General features: G+C 40.3%; 1 protein-coding gene across 6 annotated transcripts in view; it reads left to right on the top strand.

Annotated features, from left to right (window-relative positions):
- Positions 1-27,273, top strand: part of SIPA1L1 (signal induced proliferation associated 1 like 1) — a 745,249-nt gene that overhangs the window by 67,392 nt on the left and 650,584 nt on the right. Inside the window, exon 1 of one of the 6 annotated variants that reach the window (XM_029598742.1) lies at positions 17,483-17,588. The exons of the other annotated variants lie outside the window; for them this stretch is intronic. The gene's annotated coding sequence lies outside the window, so the exon portion shown is untranslated. Of the gene's footprint in view, positions 1-17,482; positions 17,589-27,273 lie in introns of those variants that run through there. 6 annotated transcript variants of the gene reach the window in all.

The raw sequence follows: 27,273 nt of genomic DNA, 5'->3' as shown, positions 1-27,273 counted from the left end.
GGCGGGCCTGCGATAGCCCACAGCCTTCGCAACACGGTGGTGCGACGGCTGTTGGCTTTCGCACTGAATAGCGCCACCGTGAAAGATGGTGCTATTCGGTGCACCGACGATAATGTTAGTAACATTATCGCCGGCAGCGAAAACACCGCCGACTCCACCCCCTTCCTGCCCCGACTCCTCCCATCCCCCTAATTTACATGATATCGCATGCGATAAGCCTTTGATAAATGACCCCCATAGATAGATATAGAGAGAGAGTGTACAGTAAATCAGTCAAATAATGTGTTCCATAATGAATTAAACATATAACCAAACAAAGGAACCTTAATTCAAAAGCTTACATCAGAAACTTGTTATATAAAAAACTTTTTATTCGTGTTAAATTAAATATGCAAAACTACAAAAGATATATAATATGAAAAACAAAAAAAGTTTTACATGAAAAAAAACAAACACCAAGAGAAACTCTTGACCTCATATACAAAATGGCTTTTAAAGATCTGGCAAAGACCAGCACAGTTGAAAAGGAAATGTTGCTAAAGTCAATATTCTTGTGTAATCCAGTTCAAAATAGAAAAATCCTCTTTCAAAGACGTATAACGACTGAGTCCACTTGCCCCAACAAAGGCCTTCTTGTTTCGCTGCAAAGCAGCTTCTTCAGGGGAAACGTCAAGGACTCGTATGAAACCCTAGACTAAACAGAGGCATATCCTGTATTTGTGCTGTAGGACGAGATCATTGATTCATAAATAATGTTTCCACAGGCTGTCACAGGTTATAAAATGTATCTGAGCCTTCCCTGCTGCTGACCTTCAACAGCCGGAACCAAAACAAAGCTTAAAACATAGTTTCTAATGCTCCTTTTAAAATGCTTTTTCACTTACATTTTTGATAGATACATTTTAAAACCCGTGATGATCTGCAGAAACATTATTTATGAATCCAGTGATTTAGTCATGCAGCACAAATGATGTTTTATATTGTGTTTTCATTTATGTAATTGTGCTTCTAGTCAATGCAGTAAATCAGTCAGGCAAATAAACAATGCTAAAGTGTTCTGTAATGAACTAAACATATAACCAAACAACAAAGGAACCCTAATGGAGCCTCGTTTTGTTCCCGCTATTGAAGGTCAGCGGCAGGGAAGGCTCAGATACATTTTAAAACCTGTGATGATCTGCGGAAACATTATTTATGAATCAATGGTTTAGTCATGCAGTACAAATAATATAGGATATTCCTCTGTTTATTCTGAGGTTTCATATCAGTCCTTGAAGTTAGTGTGACTTTCCGCTAAAGAAGCTGCTTTGTGGTGAAACAAACAGGCCTTTGTCGGGGCAAGTGGACTCCTTCTCTATGCATCTTTGAAAAACAGAAGATTTTCTATTTCAAACTGGACTATGCAGGAATATTGAATTTGGCAATATTTCCTTTTCAACTGTGCCAGTTTTTGCCGGATTTTTAAGTGATTTTGTATATACCATCTTAACATTTTTCTCTGTGCTGTTTTTTCATGTAAAAATTTTCCATTGTTTTTCGTATTATATATCTTTTGCAGTTTTTGCATATTTAATTTATTAAAACCAATGCAAATTTCTTTATCTAACTCGTTACGTTTTTAGATGTAAACTTTTGCATTAGAGTTCCTTTGTTTCCAAAAGAAAAGAAGGCTTATGAGATTGCTTTGGCTGGCTGTGTGTGTTTCTCCTAGGACAAGCAGGATGTTAGTCCTCGCACGTGGGTGACATCATCAGATGGAGCCCAGCATGGAAAATTTCTGTCAAAGTTTCTAGAATTTTGACAAGCGCACTGAGCATGCCCTAATCCACACGTCCATGCAGGGTCACTCTTCAGTCTTTTTTTTTTTTTTTTTTTCCTCGAAACTTTCATCTCGCAGTCATGGAGCTTGTGCTCTTTTTCTGGAAAACTAATTCATTTTCAGCTATTTTTGCCTTGTTCCTGCAGGTCCCTCTTAGTTCCCCCTACCTTTAGCCAGTCCTGTGGCACGGTAAGTTCTCTTTTCGTGGACTGTTCCCTAAAGCGGTGTCCTTTGGGGCCCACAGGCCATTGTCCATTCGGCCTTATTTTTGTCAAGGCATTGTCAAGTTTTTGTCTCTGCCGCCTGTACCTCGGGGCATCCCACGACATTTGGGGTTGACAGATCTTTAATCAGGTGACCCCCAAGGGCCGACAGGCCTTCCGCGATAAGATGGGGAAGCTGTTCGGCCCTAAGAAGTTCGAGCCTTTGATGTCTGCATCAGTGTCTTCAACACCAAAGGATCGGGGAAAACCGATGGGTACCGATCCCCCACCCTCCCCTGGTGACCCCGGAGGAGCAGGGGGCTGGGGATCGATCCTCTTCAAAATTGCAGACGTCTGGATCTTCACCTTCCACCTTGGCACCGGAGAAAAACCGGGCCTGATTGTTTGCTTTTTTGACTGCTGCAGCTCACTGAGCCGACTATTTCAATGTATTATCTACTATGGTGCTTAGATCTTTTTCCTGTGTGGCAGCGCCTAATAAGGAACTTAATGTCATGTAACTACAGCAAAGGTTATTTTTCCCTATATACATCACCTTGCACTTGACCACATTAAGTTTCATCTGCCATTTGGATGCCCAATCTTCCAGTCTCGCAAGGTCCTCCTGTAATGTATCACAATCCGCTTGTGATTTAACTACTCTGAATAATTTTGTATCATCTGCAAATTTGATTACCTCACTTGTTTTATTCCTTCCCAGATCATTTATAAATATATTGAAAAGCACTGGTCCAAGTGTTGATCCCTGAGGCACTCCACTGTTTACCCTTTTCCACTGAGAAAATTGATCATTTAGTTCTACTCTGTTTCCTGTCTTTTAACCAGTTTGTAATCCATGAAAGGATATCGCCTCCTATCCCATGACCTCTTAGAAGCCTCTCATGAGGGACTTTGTCAAATGCCTTTTGAAAATCCAAATACACTATGTCTACCGGTTCACCTTTATCCACATGTTTATTAACCCTTTCAAAAAAATGAACCGATATTGTGAGGCAAGACGTCCCTTGGCTAAATCCATGCTGACTGCGTTCCATTAAACCATGTCTTTCTATATGCCCTGTGATTTTGATCTTTAGAATAGTTTCCACTATTTTTCCCAGCACTGAAATCAGGCTTGCTGGTCTATAGTTTCCTGGATCACATCTGGAGCACATTTTAAATATTGAGGTTACGTTGGCCACCCTTCAGTCTTCAGGTACAATGGATGATTTTAATGATAGGTTACAAATATTAACTAATAGATCTGAAATTTAATTTTTGAGTTCCTTCAGAATGGGAGTCTTAAATGCTAAGCAGAAAAACCATTGTAAATAACTCCTGTTTCTATTGTAATATATTCTTGGCCAGAAGGAATGTTGAATTGGGTGTGGGTTTTTTTTTTAAATTAATAATTAACTGTGAGTAAACTTAACCTTAACCCTATGTAAGTGTTCTACGTTTGTAGTTTTACATTTGAGCTGGATGAGGGAGTAAAGGTTTATAAATGCTTTAATTTGTATTGGTTATTTATTTAATTATGATGGTAATTTTTCTATTTTTAATAAGCCTGTAACCAGCTGCTTGTCAGAGCCCAACTGAAAACAAGACTTTTGTTTTAGTCTGGATTTCGGTCATCACATTTAAATTAAATACTGTGCCAGTAGGCAAGTGTTTTACTTAGTAGTACAATTAAGTAGCCCCAGGCTACAGGGCCTGGGATTTTTCATACTGATTCTGCTTTGTGCAGGAGACAAAAGAATGTATGTGTGGTGTTGGAATGTGAATCATTTGTAGTGCATTCAGATTAGAATGGGGTCTTTTGTTGGGAAAGAGCAGTAGATTTGTTTAACTGTTAAATGAAAATTAATTGGGACCAAGTGTTTACGGTCAGGTGTTCTCAAATTTTTCTGTTGGAACATATTTTTGAAATGTTAAGTCACAGAGCCCACCATTAAGTAAATTTATAATCTAAGTCAATGTGACTACTTTTTTTTTTTTTCAGATGTGCTATATAACAGGTTGTGTTCAGTTCTGACTTGCTGCCTTGTACTTTAGATTTTCCTGGTTGAATGACAACAGTTGAGCTTTTATCTCGTATCTTAGTATCCAGATTTTGGTAATCTTTTTCTTTTGCCTGATAGTTCTCCCTTTTTCCTTTTTCTTTTAGCTCAGTGAGAACCAGAGCTGGAATTTTGTGCTGTAAGCATTAGTTCACAACTGCTTGGGGGATTTCCCTATTTTTAGTAGACTCTGCACTTCCCAAAATTCTTAGTCTGGTCATTGGAACAATGGACCTGAGGCTCATTGGAGCCTTGGGGAACCTTTTTATTATGGACTCTCTATCCAGCCACCAGGTGTCACCCTTTACATCATGGCTTCCGCCCACCCCAGAAATCGTGTGTGCTGCCTGTGCAACATTCCTAGCCCCAGCCGACCCAGGGTGCAGAAGGCTTGATCTGGGAAGTGAACCAGCGGCCTTTCACATGACAGTGCTTCTGAGCACCCCCAGTCTGGCCCAGATTTGGTAACCTGTATATTAATTGTTAAAGGGAGAGGAGGTAAAGTGAATCCCACAAATGCAAGTGAGATTTATGCTGTTGAACAATTGTTCTTATGGGTTGGTTTAGTGTTTCAGCTTTTTTCAAGCAGGTTAATAGTCTTCTGTTTAATTCCTTTCTCTCTCTTCCTTTCCCTCCTTGTGTCTGGCTTGGTAGACAAGGAGTTCAGAGGAGAGCAGAGAAGTGCTGGTATGTCTGGATTTGCAGAACTCTATGGCCAGTTCTTTTCTGACATCGTGAGTGGTGTAAGGTGTTTTGCATAAATGAATAATCTGTGCCAAAACTGACAGTACTGCTGGTGAGAAATAGAAGCTCTATTTTCCTTTTGTGGTCTTAGAAATGCTGATAAGATGGGGTGAAAAAAGGGTGACTATATTTACAATGAAATGTACTGAAAAGTAAGGCTTTGTTTAAAAAAAAAAAAAAAAAAAATACCCAGAATGCCTTTCTGTAGATTTGAGTCATAAAATTTGGATGGATGAAACATATTTGTGGGTTACTTTTCATGTACAAATATAACAATAAAATTTACATACAATTAATATACATACATATTTTAAGAATGTACTATTGCTGACTTTTTTTTTTTTTTATTCCAAGTAAAAGCACAAATCATTTAGGTACTTATATTCTAAGCATTTTTCTTGTAGAAAAGAAATATGGGAGAAAACATTTGGGACAAATTTTTTAACCACTTGGGGTACTTGCAGGCCTATAAGTACTAAGCACCTGCAGGCACATTTTCAAAGTGTTGCCTTCTGGGATTTTCCATGGAAAATGCTAGCCAGCCATGGCTGCAGATACTTGAGTATCCATGGACTTTGAATTGCAAATCTTGTGCAGGTATTTCAAAATGAAATCCCTATACTTTGTTGGATCTGCCTGCCCCTTTCCAAGTACTTTTACACAGTGGAGAAGAGCAGTTTTCAGCTCCAGATTTTTACTTGGGTATTTTGAGTAATGTTGCTTGAAAATTGCCCTCTTAGTACATAGGCTCCTTACTTAGAAAAGTGGATCTTTATTATCTCCTTTGGTTAGGTTCTCTTTGGGAAAGATGATGTAAACCAAGATAACAGAGTGAGTCAGCACTGCTGAATCAAAGGCTGATTGTGGCAGGTTTCTTATGAGCATTGTAAAATGTATTAAATTGACCATGACAAGTTTGATTAAGGTATATGTTTAACCTTTTGAGAGGGTAAACAAAGTTTGCAGATGTCCTATGCTCCTTAAAAGAGGGCATGTTGACTGTTATGTCAATTGCACAGGCAAAACTTACTACAACTCCTAATAGGGCTTTTTCAGTTAAGACCCTTTTATTGTAGAATTCCATGCCCAGAGAACTGAGAATAGTCAAATTTATTGACATTTCATTGGGGTATTAAAAACCTGGCTTGTTTGGCAGGCATTTAATATCAAGTAGCCTAGGTTTGATAAGGAACTTATTTATGGTCTGGAAAAGTAACACTGGTATACAAATTTATGGGAACATTTTGTTTCCTCCATAACCTTCAGTGTAACAAGTAGATTTTAACAAGCTGAATACAAATATGCATTTATTTTGTCTGTATCACGTACTGTTTGCCAGGAAAGTGCGATATACATTAAGCATTGTTACCTGTCTGTAGCAGCATAAGCTATAATGGCAATGTTGGCACCAGAAAACAAAACTAAAAATGTTTTGCCACAGATTTTCGTTTGTAATCACTGTCCGACGCTTCGCGGATGAGAGTCCAACAATAGTCACTCAGCATGGAAGGGTTCCATTTGCCTTGATACAGTTTCTCCATTTTGACAATGTCTTGATGAAACCTTTCACCATGTTCATCACTCACAGCGCCAAGGTTGTCTGGGAAGAAGTCCAAGTGGGAATGAAGAAAATGGATCTTCAATGACATGTTGCACTTCATCAATTTGTATGCCTGAAGCAGATTTTCAACCTGTTCGACATAGTCTGCTGCCTTATAATTGCCTAGAAAATATATGAAATAATATCCACAAGCTTTAAACTCAACAGTTTTAGCAATAGGATTCGCTCATTCACACAGACGTTGCATAGGAGACTACTCATTGCTGCTGCTATGTAAGGCTGCATTGTCATGGAAACAAGTTGAAATCTTGCAGCTGAGCTGGGGCTTGCCGAGGCAAATTCTGGCATGATCAGGCAAAGTTTCTTGGTATATTTTAAAAAAGTTAGTGTCTGTTACATGTTTTTATTTATTTTTTTTTTTTTATTTAAGTTTTTTTATATACCAACATTCAAGACGATTGTCCCATCATGCTGGTTCACAAGAAACAGGAGTGCAAATTAAAATAAACTTAACAACTTGAACAATAGTGCAGAAAAAGCAGTTACATGTAACAGGGAAATATAGAACTTGGAGTAAGAAGGAAAATGCAGATCAGATAATTACATATAATAACATTGTAAGATTATTTACATTATAATAACATTGCCATAAACGTTGCTTATGGCAGTCAAAAATACGACATGAATTTTAAAAATCATAAAAACTACTATCCAGCAAGAAAATATATGTACGTAAGATTGTTTTAAATTTCACAATTATTGTGTAACACAAAATTGTCCATTTCTCAAAAACCTTATGTGATGTACAAATTTCGAAGTAATATCTGTGATCAGCATCAAAAAAATCTATTTGGAGCACAAAAAAACCTGCTATTAAGTTCACTTAGAGAATAGCCACTGCCATTAGCAATGGTAACATGGAATAAGCTTAGTTTTTGGGTACTTGCCAGGTTCTTATGGCCTGGATTGGCCACTGTTGGAACAGGATGCTGGGCTTGATGGACCCTTGCTCTGACCCAGTATGGCATTTTCTTATGTTCTTATGAAGGAACCAAAAACTTTGTTTGCCAGTGTAATCTGACCTTTTCAGACAGGGTTCTTTGGAGGCCATTAATTGTTCCCTTCTTCCCCTTTCCTCTGGCCCTTCCCATTCTCTCCTCCTCTTCTCAAATCACAATGGAGCAAACTGTCCTACAACTTGGTCCTGTGTCCCCATTACTCCCAGCTCCTTGGCTCTAGTTACCTTGCAGTTATCTCTGCCATTTGTCACATCCTCAATCTATTACTTTCCAATGTAACTATTCCTGCAGTGCCTACAAATGTGATCATGCCACTCCTCAAAAGATTCTACTTGCTCTGCTGTTATCCTACCTCCCTCCTTCCTTTTACATCCATACTCCTTGAACATGATGTTCACCTCTGCTGTCTTGACTCTTTTTTTTTTTTTATCTCAAGCCATTCTTGATCCCCTCTTTTCTGATTTTTTACCCTCTACATTCCACTGAAACAGCACTTGCCAAAGTTACCAGTGACCTGTTTATGGCTAAAACCAAGGATCTTTACTCAGTTTATCCTCTTTACCTCTCTGTAGCTCTTGACATTGCTGATCACCAATTATTCCTTGATGCTCTGTCCTGTCTGAGTTCTCTTCTTACCTCTCGCATTACACTTTGAGTGTCCACCAGTAGATCCTACTCTACTGCCATCTCACTATCAGTTGGTGTGCCTTAGGATGCTGTCCTGGACTCTCTTCTCTTTGTATAATTCTTCCCTTGGTGCTTTGATCTTCTCTCATTGCTTTCAATACTATCTTTATGCTGATGACTCCCAAATCTACCACTCTAGACCAGAAATTTCATCAGGCATCCAGTCCCAAATCTTAGCCTGCCTGTTTGGCATTGCTGCCTGGATGTCCTACCACCAACTTAACTCAGCATGGCCAGGAGAGAACTCCTTATATTCCACTTCTATTTTTTCCCCTTTCTCTAGTTCTGTGAATAACACTGCCATCGATCCAGGAGGCATCTTTAACTATTTGCTCTTCTCTGTACACATCCAAAACATTGCTAAAATATCATTTATTTCTGTAACATCACCAAAATCTTCTCTTCCTTTCTGAGCACCCTACCAGAACCCTTATCCACTCTGTCATCACCTCCCACTTTGACTACTACAATCTACTCCTCACAGGTTTCCCTGTGAACCATCTCATAACTATGTATCATAACTATGCCTCTGTATCACCATGGAGTGATACAGAGGCAGTATATCATCCTTTGTTTTATTCTCAATTCTTTTTGTTGTAATACCTAGCATTCTATTTTCTTTCTTGACTATTGCTGCACACGAGCAGATTTCAATATGTTAACAACAATGATGCATAGATCCTTTTCCTGAATGGTGACTCCTAATGTGTAGCTGTAATTTGGGTTATTCTTCCCGAAGTGTTTCACTGCACTTGTCCATATTAAATTTCATTTGACATTTGCATGCCCTGTCTTCCAGTTTTTGCAAGGTCCTCTTGCAGTTTCTCACAAACCTTTTGTGATTTAGAACTTTGAACAATTTTGTGTCATCGGCGAAGTTCTTATTTCTAGGTCATTGATAAATGTTATAAAGCAGTGGTTCCATTATTTACCTTTTTCCATTGAGAGAATTTACCAGTTAGACCTACTCTGTTTTCTGTCTTTTACCCAGTTCCCAATCCATAGTTCCCAATCCACAGTAAGACACTGCCCACTATCTCATGACTTTTTAATTCTCATGAGGGACTTTGTCAAATCTATCTGGAATCCAAATTCATTTTATCAACTGGCTCACCTATATCCACATGTTTGTTTATACCCTCAAAAAATTGTAGCAGATTGGTGAGGCAAGACTTGTCTTGGCTAAATCTATGTTGGCTTTGTTCCATTAAACTGTGCCTATCTATGTGTTAAGTAATTTTGCTTTTTATGATGGTAGAAACTATTTTGCATGGCAAAGATGCCAGACTCATTGGTTTGTAGTTTCCTGGATCATTTCTGGACCCCTTTTTTAAAAATTGGCATTACATTGGCAATCCTCCAGTCTTCAGGTGCTATAGTCTATTTTAATGATAATTTACAAATTACCAAAAGCAGGTCTCAATTTCGTTTTTCAGTTCTTTCAACCCTCTGGAATGTATACCATCTGGTCCAGGTGATTTGCTACTCTTTAGTTTATCAATTTGCCCTAGTACATTTCCCAGATTCACTGAGATTTTTCATTTCCTCTGAATCATCACCTTTAAATATCACTTCTGGCATGGGTATCTGCTTTACATCTTCCTCAGTGAAGACAGAACCAGATAATTTCTTTAATCTCTCTACTATGGCTGTGACATCCCTAAGTACTCCTTTTACCTCTTGATCCTATGATGTTCCAGCCGACTCCCTTGCAGGCATTTTACTTCAAATGTACCTGAAAAATTTTATTCCGAGTTTTTGCTTCCTCGGCAAGCTGCTTTTCAAATTCTCCCTTTGCCTTCCTTATCAGTGCTTTGAATCTAACTTACCAGTGCTTATTCTGTTTCCTGTTTTCTTCATTTGGATCCCTTTTCTTGAAAGATGTTGTTTTAACTATTATATCCTCTCCACTTCAGCTTTTAACCATGCTGGTAGTCATTTAGCCTTCCTTCTGCTTTTTCTAGTGCGTAGAATACATCTGGTCTGGGCTTTCAAGATAGTATTTTTAAACAAGGTACATGCCTGATACAAACTCTTAACCTTTGCAGCTGTTCCTTTCAGTTTTTTTTAACCATTTCCCTCATTTTATCATCATCATTCTTTGAAAGTTTAATGCCGTCGCAGACTATTTTTTTTTTAGTTCTCCCTTCAGTTACTGAATCAAATTTGATTATGTTGTGACCACTGTTGCTAAGTGGCTCCAACACTTACCTCTTGCACCAAATCCTGTGTTCCACTAAGGAATAGGTCTTAAATAGTTCCCCTCTTGTTGGTTCTTGTATCAGTTGCTGCATGAAGCAGTCATTTATTTCATTTAAGAACTTTACTCCCACTTACACCCTCAGCTTCTACCCCTCATCCACCCTCCCCCCCCCATTTGACCCTCCTTTGGCCCTTGCCCCTTCCTTCCCCCTTCCTGTTCCCTCCTTTCTCTTCTCTCCCCCTCCTCAACTTTCACACCTTCCAATTGTAAATATTTTGCAAAAATCACCTATAGCCTCTTTGCATATGTCATGCATCTTTGATCTTATCCCATAGTTAATTCCTCTCCCGGCTCTTTTGCTTCTCGCATTTGTATTATTATCTAATGTTCTATGTTTGTTTTATGTAATCCCTTTTGTTAATTGTTTATTGTAAAGCCTGTGGCTACATTACTTTTTCTGTAAACCGATTAGATGTTCCAAATGATTATCGGTATATAAAAATGCTAAACAAATACTTCTATAGCATTTCCTGATGTGACATTCACCCAGTCAATACTGGGGTAATTGAAATCACCTATTATTACTGTGCTGCTGGTTTTATCTTCCCTAATTTCTGTTAGCATTTCATTGTCTGTTAATACATCCCCACTGCTATTTTATTCCCCTTTTCACCTTGAATTTCTATCCATAAAGATTAAACATTGCATTTTGTTTCTTGGCAAGCTTTTAACCTCTAACTCAATGCCTTCTTTAATATATAGTGCCAGCCCTCCATCAGTTTGATCCATCCTATCATGTCACTATAATTTGTGTCTTGGTATCACAGTGTGCCATCGGTTATTCTCATTCTACTGGGTCTTAGAGATGCCAGTTATATTTATCTTTTTATTCAGTGCTATACACACTCTAAGTCTCCCATCTTATTTATTTAGACTTCTAGCATTTTGTATACAGGTATTTCAAATTGTGGTTTTTTTTGTTTGTATTAACAACCTGCTTATCATTTGACATATGTCATTTGGAACCTTTCTGCTCTGTCTGCTCTTTACTTAAAGGCACCCGGTCCATTTTAGCATTTCTTCTAATCCCTGTTTTGGGATGCCCTAACTTCCCTGTTCTGTTAGTGTCCTTCAAAGCTATATCATTCTGAACCGTGCACTCCTGAGCCACTGTCTGCTTTCTTCCATCATCTAGTTTAATAAGGAGATATCGCAGTTTTTAAAGGTTAATGCAAGCAGCCTGGTTCCGCTCAGGTTAAGGTAGAGCCCATCCTTTTGGATAGAGGTCCCCCCCCCCCTCCCTCAATGCTGCCCAGTTCCTAACAAACCTAAAACCCCCCTTCACTGCCCATCATCTCATCCATGCATTGAGACTGGAGCTCTGCCTGCTTCCGGGATCCTGCATGTGAAGTGAGGAGTATTTTTGGGAATGCTACCTTGGAGGTAATGGGTTTCAACTGTCTACCTAAAATTCTAAATTTTGGCTTCCAGAACCTCCCTCCTGCTTTTTCCTATGTCATTGGTACCCACATGTGCCAAGACAACCGGCTCCTCCCCAGCACTATCTAAAATCCTATTTATGTGATTCATGAGGTCCGCCTCCTTCGCACCAGGCGGGCAAGTTGCCAAGCAATCCTCACGTGCGCCAGTTACCTTCCTAATAATCAAATCACCAACTACAATGGCCATCCTAACCCTTCCTTCCTGCCCCTGAAGACACATCCTCTGTGTGAAAAGAATACTATATCATCTTGAGGGCAGGTCCTAGCTCTACAGGATTGCTTCCTGCCTCACCAAGGTGATGTTCTCCAGTCTATCCAAAATACTGTTGCGCAACCTAGCTTTTGCTAACGTTACATCCATATAACCCTCTTCTCAGGTCACTACATTGGTTCCCGTTCTGTTTCTGTATACCATTCCAGCTTCTCTTATTCACATACAAGAGCCTTCACTTTGGAGCTCCTCACTACCTCTCCTCTCATCTTTCCCTACACCCCTCCTCGTGAGCTCCACTCACTGGACAAGTCACTCTCTTGCCAAAGCCATTCTCTTCCGCTGCCACCTCCCAGCCCTATACTTTCGACCTTGCACTGTATGCTTGGCATAGACTCCCCTGAGTTGGAATGTTGTGCTTCCTCTCTGGCCTTATTCAAATCCAGTCTAAAAACCCACCTTTTTGTTGCTGCTTCTAAATCCTAATCCCTGATTATCCTGTCCCAGCCTTATTAATTTTAACCATTTTCTTAATAAATGACATTCCTGAAGTCTCTTACCCTGTATTTTTGTTTTAGATTGCAAGCTGTATTGAGAAGGGACTTGTGGTGTTTGTACAGCATTGCATACATTGAGTAGTGCCAAAAAGTGAAATTAGTAGTAATAGTTGTTTGTTAGTATTGTCTTGTTGCTTAACTGATGGTTTATTCTTGATGGAGATTAGCTACCATGTTTTAACAGTTCTTAGTAATAAAAGATGTTATATGTTTGTATATTTTTGTGATATTGTAAATTTAATGTGTTGTATATATCCTTGTGTGAATAGAAATGGTGATTCACAAATCTAATGAAATTAAAGTTAGATCTTATGGTAAGCTGGGAAATTATAGAATAATAAATTAAAAATAAAATAAATTACTTGCTAGACAACCATGTGGCTCAGATATTCAAAGGGATAACTGTGCTAATCTGGTGAAGCAAAAATGACATAAGTCAGGTGGTACCTTATAGACAAACCAGTTTATTGAGCCATGAGCTTTCAAAGACAGAGTGCACTTCATCAAATGAATCTGACTAAGTAGACTCTGTCTTCGAAAGCTCATGCCTCAGTAAACGGAAGACAGAGTCTACTTAGATTCATTTGATGAAGTGCACTCTCTTTGAAAGCTCATGGCTCAATAAACTGGTTGTCTATACGGTGCCACCCGCCTCATGTCATTTTGGCTAGACAACTTCTCACAGTATTATCGGGTGGACTTTTCCTTGTGATTTTTTTTTTTTTTTTTAAAGCCAAATGAGCATGAAGACGCAAGCTTTCTAAACTGCTCTTTTTGGAATTTTTACTGTGGAACGAAGTACGGAGGAAAGCATTATTGGTCCATGATTTCAACAAGTGACTTTTTGCGGGCTTATGCAAACCCCTTTCACATCCTACAGCCTAAAACACCATCCTTGACTCCTACATTCTGGTGTACAATTGAACTAAATCCATATTTTGTTTTCTTTGAAGGATTTAATGTAGCTGAAGAACAAAACACATTTCTTGGTTTGGAAAGTGCAATGGAGGGAAAAATGAGAATAGTTGCCAAGAGGCAAGAAAAAAATAGATTGCAGTTCTAGAAGGTTTGAAAGAATCCTCAACAACAATATTTACTTTTCTTTAGGGAGCAGATTATTCTGATTGAACCTTTCCGGGCAAGATTTGCTTCCAGTGTATGAGTATGTTCCCCCACCCCTCCCATTTCTTTGATGCTAAAATCTTTTATAAAGAGTGAAAATATGAGCATGCATATTTGTATTTTTTTGTGTTAAAAAAAAAATTAATTAAATACTTCACTAGTATACAGATGCAGGGTTGGTTGCTCTGGTTTTGCTGGCTCATCTTAATTTAAACTGGCGAAATATAGCAACTAAACTACTGGTTTGTGACCTTCCTTGGACATTCCTTACGTTTTCTTTCCCTGCCATGTTTTGTTTGAAATGTGGTTGATGTGGCGTTCTCCCATCTTTGGAAAGCAAGTGTGGCTTTGGAGATGGTCTGTCCAGCTTTCATCTCAGATAACTTGCCACCCAAATTCCCAGGGTGAATTAAAAAGAACCACTGACATCAGGAGAGGTACAAACCAGAATGATTGTGTAGTAGCTGACTTTGAAAGTAGAATATGGCTAGATGTAATAAAAATGAATATAGGAAACATGGCTCAGGGAATGTTAACATTTTTGTGAATGAAATGATTGAAAAGAATTCTCCCTGTGATACTATTAGAAACTGAACCTGTTTCTCTCTCTTTCTTTGCAGCCTGTTTTTACATACAGTATAAGACCTGGAAAGGAAATTGATTTAGCTTGTTTAAAAATTTTGAGCAGAAACACCATCCTATGGTTGAATAGGATGCATCTAATAATATCTTTCATGGGGAGAAGTTCCCTTTTTGCTCAGTGTAAAACAAAATGAAAGGAGGAAATTCTAAAGTAAATAAAATATCCTCTTGGATAGCATGTTTTGGTCTGAAAATTGAAATTGAGTACAACCAAGAACCCAGTTCTCTGATTCTCGTGTGTGCGTGTGTGCGTGTGTGCGCGTGTGTGTGTGTGTGTGTGTGTGTGAGTGTGTTGCAGTAGCACCTGCATTCTTTGACGCTAATGATTTAGAGTTGGTTTCCATGGACATAGCTGTGGGTGGTAGGCTGATTCACTCTGGTAGCTCTTACAGACTTGTTCATATGTTTCTGAGTTGCTTTTAATCTCAGTCTCATATCTCCCTGTTTCCTTCCTAACTCGGTTGTACATTTCATTTTTAACTCCCAAAAGATTGTGATGTAAATCCACCCATCTCACTCACTCTAGATCTCTTTCATCTTAAGACGCAGTATAAACTGTACTGCTTTGTTTAGAGTATTGCTCATGGACAGATGCCTACAATCTCTTATCTTGCCAGACAGCCCTTCCCTAACCGCTCTGCTCTTATTGCTTTACCACTGTCTCATAACCATTCTACAAGTTGGATTGCGCCTTTACAAACATTTCTTTTTAAATTCAAACTTTCTCTCCTTTCCTTTAGATTAAAACTGCCTTGTGCTGTATTGGAAAAATATTTAAAAAAAAATTGGTTGCCAAAAATGTTGAGGAGCTAGGGTGAAACACTTTTTTTTTTTTTTAATATTTTGAAACCTTTTCTTTTGTTTGCTTTGCCTTTTTTTCCCCAGGCTCTCTTCCACTTTCTGTTCCCTTTCCTCTTCTGTCCTCCAGTCTCCTGTGCTGCAAGGAGTAGCTGAAGCTGCAGCAGCAGCTCTTTTCGGACCCTGGCTGGTGGCAGGTGTCTTTCTAGATGTTCCAGCAACTTGCTACCTGGGATTTTTACCACCCCTCACCATTTGAATTTGTTAGCCTATCCTTCTTTATTATTTACCCATTCCATTGCCTGAGGAAAGGGACCGTAGTAGTCTCAATAGATTGCATCTCTTATAAACTATTTTAATTTTAACTAATTTCAGTTTTCTTGGGAGACTATAAATTTTCTTCATCTATTTCATTCATCCTGTTATAACTTTTGTCTAATGATAGAGCCTGTATTGAGAGAGTGCCTTTTTGTCTTCATTACTTTGTATATACATAGACTTCTCCTGGGGGAATTCTGTGCCAAAAAAATTAAAATTCTTCGCACAAAAATGTAAAACTCTGCGTACTTTATATTGGTCAAAATAACACAATTTACATGACAGTCTTTAAGTAATTACATTTTAAATGAATACAGAAAAAAATTATTACTTAAAGATGCATAATTTTAAATATTTTGAGCAGAATTTCCCTAGAAATTCACTGTAAGTGTCCCTTCCACACTCTCTCACTACTCACCTGGCCACTTTGCCCTCTCAGGCCCCCAACTCCTCCACTTGCCAATATCTCTCCCCTCCATCTCTAGGCTCAACTCTGTCGCCACTCCCAAAGTTTGACTCTGTTCTCAGTACTGCCCCTCACATAGGCTCCCTCTGCACCCTTTCTCTCACCCACAAATGCTCCCTCACTCTTTCCCACGCACACATCCCCCTCATACAGGGACACTCTTCTTGCATACACACCCACACAAGCTTTCCTTCTCTTTCAATCATACTCCCTGACACAGGCTACCTTTGTCTCTCTCTCACACACCCCTTCACACAGGCTCTCTCAAACACATACACAATCCCTTCACACAGGCTAGCACCCTCACATACACACGATCCCTTTTTCATACACACCAGCTCCCAATCTCTCACACACATACACACTTTCACAATCTCCTTATATAGGTTCCTCTCTCTGGCACACATGTTCAAGCCCCCCCTGCTCTCTCTCATTCCCCCTTCTCTCTCTCACCCCCTCCTCTCTCTCACCCTGACACCCTCCCCCACACACCTGTTTACATACACTCTCACCACTTGGCCTATCTCTTATGTATTGTTCGTGACTCCACCTATACTAACACAGAGTGTGATCGCACTCTTTTTCACAACCTGGACTTGAGATATCTGCTACAGGCAGTGCCCCCGGAGTTGCCCCCAAGGATGCATGCTCACATATTGCTGGTGCCTTTACTCTATGCCTGGAGAGTTTTTTTTTTTTTTTTTAATTGACCTCCAGCTTTCTAGTCCATATTCTCCTTTTCTATCCATACAGGGGAATTTGGCATTTACTACAGGGATAACCTCGAGGGCTTTTCAGGACTGGAAGGGCAAGGGGCTAACACAACTCCTACAGCTATTAACAGCTGATGGTGTCATTCTCCCTTTTGAAGCTCTACAATGGCAGTATGGTCTCGGCACCACAGATATGTTCCCCTACATGCAATTGAAACATTATGTTGCTTCTCTGCTGCAGGCAGCCGTATCTTCACAAATAGTATACAAGATTGATGATTGTTTCCAAGTGGGGAGGCAAAAACTCTCGCTGACTTATTAGAAGAAGAAGGTGAGACCGAAGTGGGCGCTTGATTCCCTCCAATATAGATGGCAGGGAGATAGGGGATTACGATTTCTTTGTGGGGGATGTCTAATTGTTTTGAAGAGAGAAACTCCATCTCCATCTCCTCTAATGGATACCTTCGGGAGATGCACTATAAATTCCTACACTGAGCCTATATATCACAGGCGGTCGCCCATAAGGCCCGGCTGACGGGACCCCATCTGCCTGCGATGCCAGTTAGCTACGGGAACTCTCTCGCACATTCTGGTTTTGTACAGCTGTTCTCCCTTTTTGGCAGCGGGTCAATGGCTACATAGGCCAGTTGATTTACTGCAACCTGCCCTTGCGTCCTGAGGTTCTCCTTTTCTAATTGACCTCACAACCTACATACTGTTGAAGAGCTGATGGTGCTTGGCCTGGAAATTACTGGCACAGGCTAAACACTCTATATTGCTGGGTTGGAGATTGAAAGAGTCCCCCTCTTTTTGGCAGTGGTGCAATGCGGTCCATGAGATGCTGCAGATGGAAGCCTTAGCGGCGCGATTCTCACTCAACACACGGACCCAATTCCTGAAGGTGTGGGACCCGTATCTTCTCACCCTACCCCACAGAGCACGGAGTATGATCTTGAATACTTTGTAAGTTGTTACAATAATAGCTATTTAGGTTTTGGTGTATAATCCCAGACTGGACTCACACAGGGAGGGGAGGGGGGGGGGAGAGGAGAACAGGGAAGGGGCCTAGAAGTTCGCCAATTATGGTTCTAAGAGGCTTGGCAGCCGTGCTGGGGAATGGCGCGCCGGCAGCTGTCCGGCACGTGCAAGTTACGCTTGCCCGGAGGCAGGCATAACTTCTGCAACAGAGGTCAGGATGGGGGTTTAGGTAGGGCTGGGGGGCGGGTTAGGTAGGGGAAGGTGGAGGTGGCGGAAGGAAAGTTCCCTCCAAGGTCGCTCCGATTTCGGAGCGGCCTTGGAGGGAACTGGGAAAGCGCTCGGCGCACGCAAGTTGCACAAGTGTGCACCTCCTTGCATGCGCCGACCCTGGATTTTATAACTGCGTGGCAGTGCGCGTATGTTATAAAATCAGGCGTAGATTTGTTGCACGAACAAATCTATGCCCGCGTGTATCTTTTAAGATTTGGCCCTATGTGTCTATACCACACTCTTAAAATCTGATACTATATTTGCATCTACAGAATCCACTGGGTGGCTGTTCCATACATCTACCCCTATTTTCCTGATGAAATATATCCTTATGTTACTTCTGATTCTTACCCTTTTGAACCTCCTATCAAGATCCCCTGTTCTAGAACATTCTTTCCATTGAAAATTGTTTCTCTTGTGCACCATTGTGCACATTTGCATTTTGATAAGTGTTACCTAAACATACCATGAAATATATGGCAGTGACTTTCATATTTACTTTGAAATGAGAAAGTGTAATATATATATGAGACATCTCTGTTGGTACACGTGATACTATTATAGTCTACATGTTCTGAGTCAAACTGGAATAATTTGGTCCTAATTAAATTTTTATTTATTTATTTTGCAGTTTAATAGTAGGCATCGGGCATTCTTTTAAGATACTTGCTTCCTAACGTAGTCTTGAAGCCTCATCCAGCAGTGTGACTTTCAGAATATGCATATAAAATATTTTGGTACATTACCGTGCATATTCATTTTGGATGTTCTGACAACCAGACCTATTAAATGAGGCTTCAGGTAGCTCTTATTTTTCCTACTAACTTCTCCAAATGAAAGGAGTTAAATCATTTAACACTTAAGATTTTAACTCTGAAATATATATTATGTAACATGGGCATATGGGACATTCTTGGCTTCCTTCCTTTCGTCTCTGCTACACAATACACAAAACTGCAGTTTATTGAACAACGAAACCTGGGCCCCAAAGCATCTTAAACATGAATCCTCAAAATGCTGTAACCTCTCTTCCACTTTACCCATATGGTGAACTTTCTCTGGAACCTTTCCATTACAAACTATACTATAACACCCCAGTAATCTCCCACTGAGGAAGTGGGATTTTTAAACATAGAAATCCTCCATGTTTTAGCCCCACACACCCTCTAGTGGCACATAGGGGCCACAACACATACTCCTCCTCCAACAGCCAAACCCGGCTTCCAAGGCTGCTCCGGTGGTCCACTGCCACGCTCCAAGATCTTCCTGCCAACAGCAAAGGTTCTATAGTGCATTCCAGTAACTATTCTGGCCTGTGTCAGGCCCCACCCCTTTCACATGTGACTACAAAGGGCAACATTTGCAGGAGCAAAAGGTAAAACCAAACAAAAAGGGGTATTTGGGGTAGGGGAAGGAATGTTAAGGTAGGGGGTTGGGAATTTCCCTCCCAGTCCGCTCCTTAATTGGAGCGGACTGGGAGGGCACTGGGGAAGGCCCCGATGTGTTGCTGTGCGATTTTGCAAAATTAGACCCCCCCCCCCCCCTGCGTGCACCGACCTGGCATTTTGCAACATGTGCGCTGAGTGGCGCATGCACATGGATGTGCGCGAGCAGTTTTTGAAAATCTACCCCAATGTGAATAACAGGTATGACAAAGGGCACCCTATCTTGTCCCTCTCTTAACAACAAAATTATCCATGTATCCTCCATTTAGCTTAGTGCATGCATTTGGACTTCTATATAGCTTATGCTCCCAACCCAAATAATATCCACGGACTCCCATTCTTTCAATAACCTGAAACAAAAAGGACCTGTGTACCCTGCCAAATGCTTTCTTGGCAACAATAGCAAATAGGACAGAGGAGATATTTTTCCACCTTCATAATGAGTTAAATTAATGATTTTTTACATTCATTTGCTGCTATTCACTCTGGCATGAATCCTGCTTGATCAGAATTTTATCATAAGCGGGATTACCATTCTCAATCGTTGAGCTAAGATTTTAGCTTGTATCTTTAAGTTGATGTTTATAAGAGATATCGGCCTATATGAACTGCAGAGTGTAATTCCTCCCAGGCTTCAGGAGGACTGTTATGCCAGCTACATTAGCAGATCGCATAAGTTTCCAACCTTCTCTGAGATGATTAGACATACCAAAGGTTCAACCAGGGAGTCTTTTTTTTAAATCTTTTATAAAACGGTGTAAAGCCTGGAGCTTTCCCTGATTTAAGATTTTATAGCTCCTAATACTTCCACTGTAGTTTTCCCAGTGCTTCTTTCAGTTCTACACTAAATTGGGGTAACTCAATCGCACAAAGATTTTTTTTTATATCTTCCTCTCTTGTATATTTCGCCTCATAAAACTGATTAAAATGTTTTCTGTTAGCCTCACTATCTATTACCATGGAGCCGTCTCCTTGATTTTGACTATTTGGGATTGTGAAACCCTGTCTTTTTCAATTTTATAAGTTAATTTCCATGTTTATAATAAATTTGTTTAAACAAATCTAATTGATGTGCTATTTCATCCTCTTCCAAGAGATACATTTTGTGCCTAATATCTTCCAATTTACTTATTAACCTATGTTGGGGATATTGTTGGTTGTAATTCCACCTCGGCCAGTCCCTGCTTTAATAACTGAATATCCCTTTCTTTTTCTTTCTTATGTGATGCTACCACAGTCAACCTGCCACTCGTTACTACTGCCTTAAGGTAGTCCCATAGGACTACAGAGTTGTCATCTGTATTATGCTGTAAATAATCAGTTATTGTTGTGTGAATCTGTTGTCCAATGTACTTATTTTTAATTAAGCTATCATTCAGTTTCCAGAATCTGTCTCCCCCCTCCCCCCCCCCCCCCCACGATGTGTATTTCCCTGCATCTCCCACCAAATTGGGGCATGATCTGACCATGTTATATTTCCAGTCTCTGCTTCCTTTGAGGATGCTGCTAATGATTTTCCCACCAAAAAATAATCTATTATTGTGTATGAATTATGGGGTTTTGAATTGAGTAGTTCCTAATGGTAGGGTGACATACCCTCCATACATATATCTAGTAACTACCATTTTCCTGTAAACTTCTTTATTTGTGCTCTATCGATTTTCAAAGTTGTTTTATAACCTGTAGAGCTTATCTGCAGCTGGGATTCCGACCAATTTAAAATTCCCCCCAATTATCAATTTCCTATTCTTAGAATTTAGAAGACGTTCATCTACTTTTTTGTATAATTTCCCTTTGTTTTGTATTTTGAAAGTAAAGATTAACTAAGACACAATATTCATTATTTATGGTTAGATGAGCAATAATAAATCTCCCTTCAATATCCCTGTAAACAATCAACCTTTACCATCAGATCTTTAGATATTAGTATTCTAACCCCTGTATATTTGTGTTGGTGTATTTGAAGCAAAAAACGTTAATGAAATATTTAGAGTTTACAAATTGCCTTTACTGAAATTTGATGTTTATATGGGGAGTTTAATCCTGTCACATTCAAGGAAACCTAATGTCAGCCATCAAATATTCTCTTCCACATCTCTCCTTTTCCTTTATTGCTATATATCTTCCCCTTTCCCTACTGCCCCATCTCTGCCTTTCTTAGGTTCCCTCTTTTTATATCCAGCATTCCTCTTCTCCTCCCAACCAGTTCCTTAAACTTCCCTAGTCCTTTCCCCTTATCCCTGCTCCCTCCCACCCCCTATAATCCACATCTTCCATAGAAGAATTAAAACCCTCATGCGAATGAGCATCCCTGACTCCCTCCCCTGACACGCTCTTAGCATTAATACATATCATTAATACATATCTTACTTTGTAATTGCTCCATCTACTCATCTTTAACTGAGTTAACCACAGCTCTACGTTGCAAGATCATGTTGAAGCTAATTAAAACTTAATATATGACCTCTTCATCATCGAGCAGAATCAAAGAAAGACAAGCAATCATAAGCAACTTCTAGGAGCTGTTAATGAGAGTGCTTTTCTTCTCTGTCAAAAATCAACTTTGAAAAATAAAGAGCGACAGTAACTTCCACATTCTTTCAAGCTTATGCCAGCATTTTGCAAATTTATAGATTCTGTATTCTTCCTCAGTCTGCCACCTTTACCTACGCATTGCCATTTTGGCTTCTCTGGTTCAGCATTCCTCTGACCCCTGAGTCCCCTCTGGAATCGCTAAGCCGACTGCTTTTAAAATTTCCAGTGCTTCAGCTTCAGTGCATATCCTTGATATGACTCCGCTAATTGTGCACGCAATACCACAAGGGTACAGGCAGCAATATCTTATGTTTTCTGTTTTTAACAGAGTTGTGATTTCATGAAGATCCTTTCGTATCTTTAGCGTTAGTGGTGAAAGATCATTATATATGGCAATATTATGACCTTCCCACGTGATGTTTCCCATCTGCCGCGCTTGCTGCATAACTTTTTCATTAAGACGGTAGCTGTGTATGCAAACAATTATATCTCTGGGAACGTTCTGCAGAGGCGCTCCTAAAGCCCGGTGAGCTCAGGCTATTACAATATCCTCATTACTCACTTCCTCACCATTTTCTTCACGTACATTTAAAATAGCCCGGCAGATTTTGCAGACTATCATATATGCATCCTCAAAAACTTCTGTTTCTGGTAGGCCCCTTATACATGTATTCTGTCGGAATCTATTTTCCAGATTCTCCAGTTTAAGGGCCATATCCATGTTGGTTTTGATAATTTCTGACATTGCAGATTGTAGCTGGTCATCACAGATGTTTCATCTTCCACTTTCCATCCAAACTCCATGAGGTCAGAGTGGAGTTTGGAGAGAGTCTCTCGCAGTTCCTCTTTGATAGATTTTATGTCTGAATTGCTTGAAATCATGTACGAAAGTCCTACTTTAACTCTCCTTCTTTATTCAGTGCGGTATTGACTCCATCTGTTTGTCTTGTGCAGGCTCCATCATGCTATTCAAGGTCTCAAAATGCGATCCTTTGGCATCATATGAGAAATGTTTTAAACTGATTTTTTTACATGATGCTATGTCTCTCTGACACTGATTGCAAGAGTAAGCATTGGATTACAGAAAACTCACTCCAAGCTGCTGAAATTCCAATTTATAACGCGCGTAAGAAGAGCACTAGATTTGTGTCAATCTTCTAGGGATGATGTCACTTCTCCCCGTATCCTTTTTCCCACTGGAGGTGATGGTTCCTGCTGTACTACTCTTTCCCTCATTCCCTGTCAATCTGAGCTCTTCCTCTGAGCTGTGGTGGCAGGGCCTTCTCTTCATTGGCTGCAGTGGCAGGACCCTCATTGTTGGCATAGAGTGCTTTCTTCAGTGACAGCAGCAGTGGTGGGAAATGTTCTCTCTAATGTTTGAAAGGTTACATGAACAAACATTTTGTTTTTTTGTACAATTTTATAAGCTGAGTTCAAAAGGTGCGCTACGAGCCAGTATAATGCAAATAATATTGGGATTTCTTGTGCGCATTATGTTTTGCCATGTGCGTGGGATTCATGGCTTGCATGTGTAGATGTAGCTTAGAGGGAATGGTGGCAATGGGGCCCTCTCTTTGTTGAGGGTGGCATTGCAGCTGGGACCTTCCAGCAGTTGTGCCTGTAGCCTTGGCAATAGGCTAGCGACAGCACTGACCAGCTTCCTCAAGTGACCTAGTACAACATAGTGAGATGCACATTTGGTTAACATGACCTCTTGGCTTGCCTGTTCAGTCCTGAAGAGCCTGTGGACAGTTACCAGACTGCATTCTAGGCCTTAGCAAATACTGTTTTATGTGTAGAGGTTTCTGTGTGTTTTTTTTTTTTTTTTTTAAACATCAAACCTAATGCTGTCAGGATATGCAGGTTTTTGTTCTGATTGGCAGTTCTTAAAGAGAATCTTTGCACAAAAACATGTTTCTAGCAAATGATCTCTTCTTGTAATGCTGAGGGTTGGTTCTTTTTCCCTTGTAATCTTTAAGATCTTGATTGCAAGCATTTACAAATGTTTGATGGGATAAGTGCACAAAGAAGTGACTGAAGGATACATCATTCTTGCTTGTTCTTAACTATTCTTGGTAGCTAGTATATAATAGCAAAAGTAAAGATATTTTCAGAATAAAAAAAAAGACTAACATTTGACCTTTTTAGAGGTATTCCCTATCTCTAACATATCTTGGTATATTGGATAGAGATGCACCTCTGAGCTGTAAGGCTCTTTGTGTTTTGGTGTTTGCCATACCTTTCTGCATTGTAGTTTTTGAATAAACTGGGCTTTTTCTTGTTACCTTGATAGTGCTTTTTTTTTTTTCTATTTTCAGGTTATTTGCTTTGTTTTCATTGGAATGGGGAGCGAAAGAGTCATCTTGAATTGTTAATCTGAGCACAAGATTTTCTGTGATAGGATTTTGAAATGTTGCAGGCTCAAGACAGAATGCTAATGGTAAAATTTATAGCACTTTTGGATTACATTGAGGAAAAGGGACTAGAGCCACATTGTATACCAGGGATGTGCAGCTATGTTCATTGGGGATCACAAGCACATCTGGTTTTGTTTTCAGAATATCCACAATGACTCTTTATTAGATATGTTTAAATAATTTTGTCAAAGAAATAGGTTAACTTGACAAACAGGTTTTTTCTAGGATATAACCTCTTATAAAACCATCTTAAAAAAAAAAAAAAAAGGGGGGGGGGAGGGAATGATTTTTTTTTTTTTAGTCTTGTGTTAAAATTGAACAAGGAAAACCAACAAAAACATTAATTGAAATTAAACCAAATCACAATAATGACTCTCCTGGGCAAGGAATGTGATTTATTTTTCTATTTTAAGTTAACCATTGTGGTGGGCTTTTTGTTAATCTATTGACTGTAAAATGATGGATTAAAACCAATATCTTTTCATCTGGGCCCTAGCGATACAGGGCAATAAAGGGAGTTTGCCAAGATAATACAAAGTCTATCAGCAGGGAGTTTTGAATTAATTACCCATGACTTTTGCTAAATTCTGGTCCGGTGCTCTAACAGCTAGATTGCCTGAATCATCTGCCAAGTTTTGTTGATCTTCTCCTTTCAGAGCTCATTGCTGTTCTTTAACAGAGATGTTCTTTATTTTTAATGTGCACCAGTGTTCAGCTTCACTCTTAGCAATGGCTGTCTACATCAGATACCTTGAAATGAAGGTTTGACATTTCTTAATTGCATATTCATAATGCTCTCATTTATTCTTTCTATTGCTTCTGCACAAAAAGTTTTTACTATCCCTGTTGATCAAAAGTAAATAAGTAATTTGGATTAATTCACATTCTTGGGTATTTTCTGTCAGCAATTAAATATGCAGGTAAAGCCATTATTTTTTATATCAACTAACATTGTTAGCTGTAAAACTTCTAAACTCAAATACCTCTAAATCAGTTGCACTTGGTGCTTATTGCTTGGAGTTTGCTGTTTTATAGAAGCTGTTACTTTGTTTATATTTATATTTTGTTTCCCAGCTACTAGTAACAGCTTGTCCAAGGACGGGGAATACTGTGAAGTATAGGAAGTGAGTAATTGAGATGTGTGGTAGTAGAGAGCAGAGCCCCTGCTTCCTGCGGCAGAACTTTCAAGATTGTGTGGCAAGAGTAGGCAAATTCTGTGGCAGATATTTCAAGTCAGTGGCAATTATGTAGCAAATTTTATATATATATATTTTTGCATATATTTCCAATTTAAATGATGCTTGTTTTGTTACTTTCTACAAATAGTTGTGCATTCCTGTGTCCAGTAAATTTGTTTTTTTTTATTAGAGGAAAAGGGATATTAGTGATTCGGGCAAGGGAGGAAGGGATCTGGGAATGGTAAGAGGAGATGCAGCGGAGGGCAATGAAGGAATGTTAAGCAAGAGAGGGTAGAGAGGTAACGGATGGAGGAAGACAAATGGAGAGGATGGGGGATTCAGGGATAGTAAGGAATGGAAAGGAGGGGGGAGGAAAATGGGATTAGGAAAGGGGATGGGGATGAATGGGGTTGGGGAGTGCAAGAGGAAGGAAGATCAGGATGATGACTAAGATGGAGAACTATGGCTTGGGAGATGGAGAAAGGAGGGAAGGAAGCCACAGTCCCCCACTCCCTCCCAGTCATAGCCCCTTTGATCCCCCCTCACTCACCCTGGTTCCCCCCCCCCCACAATACCCTTCCTCTACAAAACCCTCAGTTACCCTGGTTTGCCCACGAACCCCTCACTCACCTATGTTTACTCCCCTGTCTCAAACCTTTCACACTGGTTCACTCTCTCACTCTTGCCCGTCACAGAAAACGTTTGTCAAAATTTCTTCAAACTTTGGCATGCTGAGCATGCCCAGCAGGCCACTAACCATGAGTCCACATGGGGTCCCTCTTCAGTCTCTTTCTTTCCGCAAAGCTTTTGCCATGCGATCATGGAGCTTGCGCTTGTTTCTTTCTTTTTCTGCAGTTTTTGTATCTCCGGCGTCACGTAGGGTCCCTCACATTTCTCCGGTTCTCTCCCTCTGCTATTTTTTAAGTCCTTCGTTTTTTTGCAGTCTATTGCTGATGGTATTTCCCACTCCCCCGGTGGCTGCTGACCTTTGACCGCGCGCCATGTTGTTTTTGCGATGGCATCGTCCGGCTTTTGCCAGTGTCTCTAGTGCCCCCAGACAATGTCCATCACAGACCCCCACGAGGTCTGCGTCTTCTGCCTGCTGGTATCCCATGATCTCTGCAGATGTGATCTCTCTGCCCAGATGACCCCTAAGGGCCGACGGGCATGCTTGGACAAGATGGAGAAGTTATTTGGCCCTAAGCATTCGGATCCATAATCGGCATTGGGGATTTCTACCCTGTTCGGGAAGGCAGTCCCGGCCTTGACTCCTTTGGGTTTGCCTCCTCTACCGCTCCTCGGTCCCAAAGTGGGACTGGAGGACCGGGCGCATTCTTTGTCATCTCGTTCTCAGTTGGGTTCTTCTCAGTCACTGTCAGTTCTGGGCAAGGATCAAGGTGAACATTGAGAAAAGTCAAGGAAGCATCGCTATCTATCATCTTCCTCCAGACCGGACCGTAGACAGGCATCGGCTGCATTGATGCCTCTCCCAAAGTGGTCTCAGGTGGAAGAATTGATTTCCACCAATCCTTCCGAGGCCTCTCGGCAGCCTCCACAGACACCGGTGGAGAGCTCTGTGTCTCCCTGTGCTCCGGGGTACATTCCGATTTAGCCACCGCTGCCTCATCAAGTCTTTTTGTCATTGGCTGCTTTTGAGGAGGAGTTGGAGAAGCGCGTGTGGTTGGCCAGGCCCTACAGGATCTCGAGCCTCAGTTCCACCAGGACTACCATCGCCGCAGGAGCAGACTCCGCTGGTACCTGTACCTTTATTGGAGTGGCTGGATATGCTGCTCGGTGTCCTGCCACCGCCCACCCCCAAGCCTCT

Source organism: Rhinatrema bivittatum, chromosome 4 (genome assembly GCF_901001135.1).
Source record: "Rhinatrema bivittatum chromosome 4, aRhiBiv1.1, whole genome shotgun sequence".
In the NCBI taxonomy this organism is placed as follows: domain Eukaryota; kingdom Metazoa; phylum Chordata; class Amphibia; order Gymnophiona; family Rhinatrematidae; genus Rhinatrema; species Rhinatrema bivittatum.
The sequence above is the reverse complement of the archived record's forward strand: the minus strand, read 5'-3'. Positions and strand labels throughout refer to the sequence as shown.